Genomic DNA, 10,051 nt, shown 5'->3' with positions numbered 1-10,051 from the left:
TCTGGAACTTGTAAGAGAATTTGAATCATCAAACTCTGGCAGTAGATAAGATCACGAAAGTAGTGTGTGCAAATGGAGACTTTAAATTGGTAGAAATTACATGAGGCAGTCCTCCCTAACACTCCTCAACAAAGCCCATCATCCTCTGTCCACAAGCTACAAATGTTTCCTCCTGGGACATTCCCCTTTGCCATCTCTCTCCTGGGGCCTCTCTCTGTGGTCCAGGAAGAAGACAGGGTCCCATGCAAGCCAACCTGGACTGCAGTATATATAGTCATATACAACATTCCCATCACAAAATTGTCTTTAAGCTACCTATCCCAGGCTCTGTTTCTTCCTCCCATCTCCTCTTTTCCTTTCTGGTCACTGGGACTCCAGAATATCTGTGCCAAAGGAAGAAAGGTATGCCTGCATTGAAGGGAAGGAAGGCTGTCCAGAACCCCAAGCTCCTCCTCTGTGCCAGGCCTTCTGCTGGGCACTGCATATTAAAAAGATAGAAAATATCTGCCCCTGATTTCAAGGAACTCCTAGACTGAGGCAGAAATGGACTCACAAAATGAACACTTCAGTATAGTATGGCAAGGACTATACAATGAGGAGCTCTTCAGGGGAAGGGTGTCAGGAGCAGAGGGGGAGTCGGGGATGCTGGTCAGTCCTGGGAATAGTACTGCCCATTGCAACCTAGCACTCAGAGGGGCAGAGCCTCACTGTGTTGCACAGGACTGTGCACCTAAGACCCTGCACACACAGGTCACTTCTCTCCTGTCCCTCTCTCCCTCCCTCAGGTCCAGCTGGGTCCCATTCACAGATGCCTGCTGGCAGGTTTTCTTCACCATTCTCAAAGGCACTGGAAGCCTGCAGGAGCTGGACCTGAGTGGAAACTTCGTGAGCTGCTCTATAATACAGAGTCTTAGCAAGGACCTGAAATGCCCTCATTGCCACCTGGAGACCCTAAGGTGAGTCTGGCCTGGGTTCTGTTCTGAAACAGGGATGGACAGGCAATTCAAGCTAAAATCTGAGTCTAGGATGGGGATTGGTCTTTGTATTCGACAAATATTCATTGATCTCCTCTCTGGCCATGCACCGTTACAGTTGCCAGGGCTACTATCATAAATGGACAGGATTCTTCTATCATAGAGCTTGCAAGAAATTGATATTAATCAAGGTGTAATTAGAGGTCTAGATGAGGGCCTCCAAGGGAAAACTCCCTTAAGAGAATTAAATTTGAAGGAGAGCTGAGGAAAACAGAAGATGTACCTAAGTGAAGCAAAAGAGAAGAAAATCCCAGGCAGAGGGAACAGCATGTATGAAGACCTTGTGGCAAAAGGGAGGATGGGTAGCTGTGGAAATGAAAACAGGCCAGAGAGGCTGGAGGATGGAGAACAAAGGAGTGACATGAGGCTACAGAAATCAGCAGAGGCCACACCATGCAAGGTCTCATGGGCCCTGTGGGAATTTGAGTTTTTGCTCCTAATGTAATGTGATTTTAAGCAGAGCTTAATAAGATTGATACATTTTCAAAGTAGGAACAGCCTGCAATGTGCAAAATGGATTGGAGGAGAGCAAAAGTAGAGGTTGGGAAACCATTCATAGGAAAGTTTCAATAGTCCTTGTAAAGATGGTGAGATCTTGGAATAGGAAAATTATAATAGTTTCTGCAAGCGCTGATGATATTTTGGACTACAATGTTGGCCATGGAGATGGAAAGAAGTGAATGAATTCAAAAGATCTACAAAAAAGTAAAAATCAGACTCGATAATGGATTGGATTTACAGAGAAAGTGAGATAAAGATATATAGGACAACCTTAGTTCCTGTGGGAACCTTAAATGTATGTATATTACTAGGTAAAAGAAGAGAATATGAAAAGGCTATCTACTGTATGATTCCAATGATGTGATATTCTAAAAGAAAAAAAACTATGGTGACAGTAAAAAGATTAATGGTTGCAAGGACTTAGCAGTGAGAAAAGGATGAATAAACAGAGCACGAAGAATTTTTAGGGCAGTGACTTCTGTATGGCACTATAATGGTGGATACATGTCATTATATATCTGTCAAAAACAATCGAATGTATACCAAAAAAATGTAAATTGTGTAATGTAAACTGGACTTTGGTGATTATGTGTCAATGTAGGTTTACTAATTATAACAAATGTACCACTCTGGAAACAGATGTTGATAATGGAGGAGTCTGTGCATGTGGGGGCAGAGGTACATAAGAACTCTCCATGCTTTTGCACGATTTTGCTGTGAACCTAAAACTGTTCTTAAAAAGTCTATTTAAAAAAAGGAGAAAATTTGGAAGAGGGGGAGAAGGAGAAGGAGAAGGAGGAGAGGAGGGGGAGGGGGAGAAAGAGGAAAAGGAAGAGCTGCCATCATGAACAACACAGTAACTATCTGGACCAGGAGGTTCATGACCAATAGACTACTTCAGCGGAAACAAATGGTCATCAGCATCCTTGATTCTGGAAAGGGAACAGTACCTAAGACAGAAAATCATGAAAAACTAGCCAAAATGTACAAAACCACACCAGGTGTCATCTTTGTATTTGGATTCTGAATCCATTTTAGTGGTGGCAAGACAACTGGCTTTGGCATAATTTGTGATTCCTCGGATTATGCAACGAAAAATGAACCCAAACATAAATTTGCAAGACATGGCCTGTATGAGAAGAAAAAGACCTCAAGAACACAGCAAAAGGAACACAAAAACAGAATGAAGAAAGTTAGGGGGACGGCAAAGGCCAATGTTGGTGCTGGCAAAAAGTGAGGTGGAGATTGAACAGGAATAAAGATTCATCAGTAACTTTGTGGTGACTGAGCAGATTTTTCATGAGAGGATTAATAAACTAACTTTTATGTGAAAAAAAGTGGAAGAGGAATATAAAGGAGCTCAAATCAATAACTTAAACTTTCATCTTAAGAAACTTAAAAAAAAAGGGAGCAAACATTACTGAAAACAGAAGGAAGTAAATAATAAAGACTAGAATGGAAATAAATAAAACAGAATTTTTAAAAAGTACAGAAAATAATGAAACCAAAAGTTAGTTCTTTGAAAAAATCAACAAAACTGACAAATATTTAGCTAGATTGCCTAGATAAAAAGAGAGAGGATTCAAATTACCAAAATCAAAAATGAAACAAATGACATAACAATTGACCTCATAGAAAAACTTAAAAAGAACTTTAAGGGAATATTATGAAATATTGTAATCCAACGGATTAGATAACCTAAATGAAATAAACCATTTTCTAGAAAAACACAAACTACTAAAACTGACCCAAGAAGAAATAGAAAATCTGAATAAACCAGAATTAAAGAGATTGAATTAGTAAACAAAACCTTCCTACGAAGAAAATTCCAGGCCAAGATGGCTTCAATGATTAATTCCACTAACATTTAAAGAAAAATTAGGAGAGGAAAAAAATGGCATAGATGATAGAGGCTCTGTTCATCCCTCTGATGACCAAATCAAAGTTGTGACGGAAACAAGGAACAAACAGCAAGGAAAAATTGCCTACGACCTATATGAACAAGCCATACAACTAGGGAGAAATCTAAGAAATCACCGTGCAATGACAGAAGGCAGGACGGGACGAGGACGTGAGGCTGCCTGGCCTCGAGCAGCTGAGTGAAACAGAGGCTGCGCAGTGGCAGACGTCTCTTAAAGGGACTGTGCCAGCAAGCGGACTTTCACGTTGACGGACCTGCTCGCTCTGAGCACCAGTGCCAATTTGACTGCACTCGAGGAGCACCAGGGACTTACAGGGGGACACTGAGTTGTCAGAGTGAGGACCTAGGCGAGACTCACTCTGTACAGAAGTGCTTGCAGTATCCATTGTTCCTCTGTTGAGCCCTCCCCCTTCCCAGTGTGCGGACACAGCGCTACCATAGCTGACATCATCAAACTGGATAACAGAAGTCACTCCACCCAGAGGATTCCCTGAAACTCCACCTTCCCCAACTAGCAGCCCCACCCAAGCCACATCCAAGTGTATCCTCAGTGAGTCAGGTGCTCCTTGCTGAGCAGCACCTAGACTCACACTGGAGGCAGCTGGCCTCAGTTTCTGGTGTGGCCTTTTGAGGCAACCATAAGCACAGTATCTGTGGATTGCTTGTTGAATCTTAATATGTGGCCCCAAAGGGGCACAGGCTTGGGCTAAATTCTGCCTGCAGCTAAACCCCTCTCAGGACTGTGCCAAAGGACACCTATTACACAAAGCCACACTAATAAGACAGGGAGACTTAGAAGTTTTGCTTAGTACATAGAAACTGATGTGGAGATGCAGCCAAAATGGGAAGACAAAGAAGCAGAAACCATATGAGAGAACAGAATGGAGATCCAGGAATAATGGAGTCAAGTAATCTAACAGATGCAGAGTTCAAAACACTGGTTATAAAGATGCTCAATGAACTTTTGGGAAGTGTAGACAAATTCAGTGAGAACTTCAACAAAGAGATAAAAATCATAAAAATGGAAATAGAAATTATTAAAAGGAACTAGTCTGAAATAAATAACACATTATCTGAGATAAAGAGTATATTAGATGGAATAAACAGAGTGGATAAAGAAGAGGATTGAACCACCAATACAGAGGATGGAGAAGACAAAGACACTCCATCAGAATAGCAAGAAAAAAGAAGCCAAGAATATAATAATAATTTAAGGAGCCTATGGGACACTATTAAATGTAAAAATATTTGTGTCATAGGGGTAACTGAAGGAAAAATATTTGTGTCATAGGGGTACCTGAAGAAGTTGAAATGCTATTTGAAGAAATAATGATGGAAAACTTCCCTCACCCAGTAAAGGAAATAGACATACAACCCCAGGAAGCTCAGAGAGTCCCAAAAAAGACGAACCCAAAGAGGCCCAGACCAAGACACATCATATTTAAACTGCCAAAGGTAAAATACAAAGAGAGAATCTTAAAAGCAGCAAGAGAAAAGCAGATAGTTATCTACAAGGGAGCATCCATAAGACTGGCAGCTCATTTCTCAAAAGAAACTATGCAGGACAGAAGGGCTCAGCACAAAATATTCGACGTGATGAAAACCAAGGATCTATAACCAAGAATACTTTATCCAGCAAAGCTATCATTTAGAGTCGAAGAACAAATAAAGAGCTTCTCAGACAAGAAAATAAGCTAAAGGAATTTATTGACACCAACCTCGTATTACAGGACATGTTGGAAAGACTTCTTTAAGAAGAAAAAACATGTATCAAAAACATGAATAAAGAATGGTAATAACTACATTCCTAGCAACAAATACCTCAAATGGAAAAGAATTAAGTGCTCCAACCAAAAGACAGGGAGGCTGAATGGATAATAAAACAAGACCCGTACATATGCTGCCTACTCACTTCAGATTAAAAGACACACAGAGGTCTACGGCCATGCCACCCTGAACAAGCCCAATCCCATATGATCTCGGAAGCTAAGCAGGGTCAGGCCTGGTTAGTATTTGGATGAGACCGGGTGCTGTAAGCATAAAAAATAAAAAATAAGAGATTGTAGGCTGACAAGGTCTTTGTAATCTGTGAGGTCAACCAAGGGTTGCCTCGCCTAAAAATAAACAAATAAATAAAATTAAATTAAATTAAAAATAAAAGACACACAGAGACTAAAAGGAATGAGATGAAAAAAGACATGGCCTTGATTAGAGGGTATTGCGCTAAATAAAAGGGAAAGAGAAATATTGCAGGATTTCACATACATGTGGAATCTAAAGAACAAAATAAACAACAACAACAACAAAAGTGGAAATAAAATCATAGATACAGAGGATATTTTGAGAGCTACTAGATGGGAAGGTGTTGGGGAGACAAAAAAAGGCAAAGGAATTAAGAGGTACAAATGGATAGTTGCAGAATAGACATGGAGATGTAGAGTGTAGCATGGGGAAGATGGTTAATAATGTTGTAATAAATATGTAAGGGGGAAGAGGAGTACTAGATTTAGTGAGGTGATCGCTTTGCAAGTTATGTGGATCTCTGATCACTATGCTATACAACTAAAACTGGTATATTATTGTATGCCAACTATAATTTTAAAAACTCATGGAATTGTACAATGTAAATATGAGCAACTAATTGTCTTATATTTCAATAAAACTGGGAAAAAAAGAAAGAGAAAAAAAAGATTTCACCAAGGTGAATTTTGAGCAAAGACCAGAAGTAGATAGGAGAACAAACCATGAGATACCAAGTGAGAAGATTGTCCCTGGCAGAAGAAACAGCAGGTGCAAAGGCCCTGAAGTATCTGTGTCTGTATCTGTGTCTGGAATGTTTTAGGAACAGCAAGCTGGTCAGTGTGGGTGAGCTAAAAGGAATATGAGATAAGAACAGAAATTACAAGGAGCCAGATCACCAATGTCCCATAGACAAGGACAATGACTTTGAATTTATCTCTGATGACATGGGAAAACATAGGATGGTTTTGATCAAAAGAGATCTGAAAACTGAATTACTTTTATTTGTTTCTATGTTTATCCCTCAGTACCTGTGCATTTCTAAGGGCCTGGAGTGGTCTTACTGACCTCCATCTGGCCCAGAAGAGGTGCTCAATGGGTGCTTGTGGGTGTTTGTGGAATCAACAGGTGAGTAAACTCAAGGCCATTGGTGCATGTCTCCACAGATTGACTGGCCGCAGCCTCACAACTGAAGGCTGCAAGAACTTTGCCTGAGGGCTTTGTGCCAGCAGGACCCTTACTGAGCTGGATCGAGCTCCGAGACAGACAGGACACTAGTATGGGAGGCCATGGTAAAATCAAATAAAGTCAAGACAAGTCCAGGGAGCTCAGAAAGTCAATTAAAGAGTGTGTGTGCGCGTATGTGCATGCATGTTGGTGTGTATTTATATTGCCACAATTTGCTAATAGAATAGCCCAGAGAAGTTTTATGGATTTTTCTAATTACATAACAGCTGGTATAACTAAAATCTGATATAGAATTAATCTGATTCTAAGCTCCATGCCTTCTTCCAAACACCACTGTGTCTTTACACTTCCCTTGAATTTATAGACTTTGACACCCACAAGGCCTGTGGCAGTTTCTCATGATAGATTGGATGTGAGATGAAGTATAAGAACTAAATGATTATATGGTTGTATGGATTAAGCCAATTTTTGCAATAGCAGATACTCTAATCTGAATCATTCAGATACCTTCAAGGTAGACAAGAGGGAATCAAATAATGAACTTTCAGGTATGGATGAAATATTGCAGTCTCTTAAATCAGCATCAATACCCCTAAGAAGCAAAATTCCCTAAGCAGTCTCTTAGGGATGACATTGTTGAGATATGGTGACTCTGCCTTCTGCAGCAACAAGCAGGCTTCCCAGCGTGGAGAAAGAAAATGGGTTTTACTCAGTCTTGGCTTGGGTGCAATCACAGACAGAGGACTAAACAGCCCAAGCTTCAGACCTGGGTTTGAATCCCACTCTGGCATTTACCTGCTGGCTGATCTTGATATTTAACTTGTCTGTGTCTCGGGTTCCTCCATTTAAAATGAGGATCATAATGCCTAACTGGTAGGATTGTAGGAAAAGTAAATAAAATGATGTATGTACATATCTCATGCAGGAGTTCTTATAAATAGCAGCGATATTGTTATTTTTCCTCACATTAGGCCAGTCTCTTCCTCCTCTCAGTCTTAATTCTGCCCCTTGGAGCTGACAGAAGAATCTATCTCCCTCCCCAAGGAAAAGCCCTTCAGACACTCAACTGTGATCATGCTCTCCCTTAAGTCTCTCCTCTTATGCAAATTAAACATCTCTAGCTCCTTCCATCATTCCTCTTATATTTTGGTTTTTAAATTCTTTACCATTCCAGTCACCTTACTCAGTAGATGCTCCTGTATGCAGATGAATCAGGATGGACTCTAAGACTGTCCAGTCAGCACAGAGGATGTGGAATACCCTCCTTCCATCCAAATGAACCCGGTGCTCTCAGTACCACAACCAGAGCTTGTGCCCACCTCCCCCACTGTCAGGTACACTGAAATTGGATCAGCTCAAAATCTTAGGCTTGTCTGCATTAGCTGCTGTGGATTCCCTCTTTATCTCTCAAGTAATTGTTTAAGACCCTTTATTTGTCGTTGTTGTTGTTTTGTATTGCAATTCACTCATTACTCTCAAGAGCTAAGATTATCTTGATCTTGATTCTTAATTCTGACATCAAAACCCAGAAGAAACAGTATGAGTCTAGAAGGCCAAACAAGGACAAGGAGGTAGACTTCTGCCCTGAATAAGAAGAGATCTCAGTTTACACTATCTAGCAAGGGATTTGATTATTTCTCCACCAGGGTTCCATTCAGACCAAGACTGAATTAAACCGTGTCTGCAACACTGAGGAAGAAATTGCTGTTTCTCTCTCTCTCTCTCTGTCTCTCTGTCTCTCTGTCTCTCTGTCTCTCTGTCTCTCTCTCTGTCTCTCTCTCTGTCTCTCTCTCTCTCTCGCCATCTCTCTGTTTATAAACCGTGGCCTCTAAGCCTCAGTCTCCCCATATGCATGAGGAAGAGATTCACCTACATAGTCTCTAAGGGCCCTTGCAACACTTACTCCAAATTCTATCAGAATTAGTCTTCTACAAATCAAAGAATCTCAGAGGCGACACACGGATAGGATTTTTGAGGCTTATTGTTTGTGTTAATAAGTAGCACTGTCACAGATGCTTCTTCATTATCTGTTTTCCTCCAGGAGACATCAGACCTGCAACCACTCTGGTCTCTCTAAGACTGATAGGTCAGTAACAGCTGGGGTGTACCATCTGGGCCAGGGAGAGAAGAAAGAAAGGAAGGCACTCCATCATTGCAAACTTCACAAGGGATCAGTCCTTGGAGAATGGTGTGTGCCCCAGGGCAGAGTCCTTCCCCATCTCCCAGATTTCTCCACTGTCCACTAGACAGCTGTCCACTAGATAACCGTCCACTAGACAACCTCAAATGCCTCCATCATGAATCTCACCCACATCTGCAACTCAGCAGAATGCTAGGCTAGGTGCTGACATGAGGGAGGGCAGAAGTGTCTTTCTGGTGGTCCAGTGTTTTCATAGGGGGAAGAAGAGCCAAGGATGCAGATGGAGTGAGTGAAGAGCTGGAGGTGGGGGCCTTTCTTTATTCATTGGCAGCCTCACCTTCACCCCCAGATGCCCCAACTTTGCTGCGTTTCTTGTACCAACATCAGGAGCAGCTGGCGGCTTGAGTGACATCAGTGGACCCTGTCCTGAACAAGCTGTATGGCCAGGCACTGAGCGAGGAGCTGTATAAGAGGGTGTGGGCTGAGCCCAACAACTCAGACCAGATTTGAAAGCTGTTTAGCATCAGCAAGTCCTGGGACTGGGCCTGCAAAGATCAACTCTACTGAGACTTGAAGGAGACCCATCCTCGCCTACTTATGGAACTCTGGGAGAAGTGGGGCACTGGAGGAGACTAGGGTAGGGGCCTCCTAATACCTCGGCAGCTGAAGTCTGAACACCTGCTTGTGAGTCCTGGCTCTGCCTGATCACTCTTTGGGTCTCAGTGTCTTCATCTCTAAACATATTGCTGTATGAGTTGCCTTCTACCCTAAAGTTATAGAACTTTGATAATGTCTTTGTTAGAAATAATATGTTCATGCTCAGTGATATCTCATGAACACCCAGACTGCCTCCCTTAGCTTTTATAGCCCAGCTGTCCAGGTAGGATGACAGTATCTCAAAGAATATCCATCTGCAGCTGGCAGGACATCTGTAGACCTTATAGAAGCCTAACCCAAGACCTTCATCTGGTGGTCACCATAGCCAAGTCTAGATCTGTTTCTGTGCCATCCAGATGCAAGGAGGAGTATGGGAGACATGGGAACGGCCACTGCTGGCTGAAAACAGACACTGGAAATAGACACTTTGGGGGTTCTGAATGGCTTGCGAATATGGGCAAAATCAGATTTATTTTTTCATTTGTCTATGTTGAGCTTGGTTTTCCCATTAGTTTAAATTGAGCTTTGTTGTTTCTGAAGTCTGGATGGATTCCTAGAGCCAGGAGAAGGGTAAAGAGGGAGGCCACAAGG

The 10,051-nt window shown here is 41.8% G+C and overlaps 1 pseudogene; it reads left to right on the top strand.

Annotated features, from left to right (window-relative positions):
* Positions 1-793: 793 nt before the first annotated feature.
* On the top strand, positions 794-2,985 carry LOC111739340 (annotated as a pseudogene).
* Positions 2,986-10,051: the final 7,066 nt, after the last annotated feature.

This window comes from Pteropus vampyrus, unplaced genomic scaffold (assembly GCF_000151845.1).
Source record: "Pteropus vampyrus isolate Shadow unplaced genomic scaffold, Pvam_2.0 Scaffold50, whole genome shotgun sequence".
NCBI classification, from domain to species: Eukaryota; Metazoa; Chordata; class Mammalia; order Chiroptera; family Pteropodidae; genus Pteropus; species Pteropus vampyrus.
Note: the sequence above shows the minus strand (reverse complement) of the source record. Positions and strands in the feature narration are given on the sequence as shown.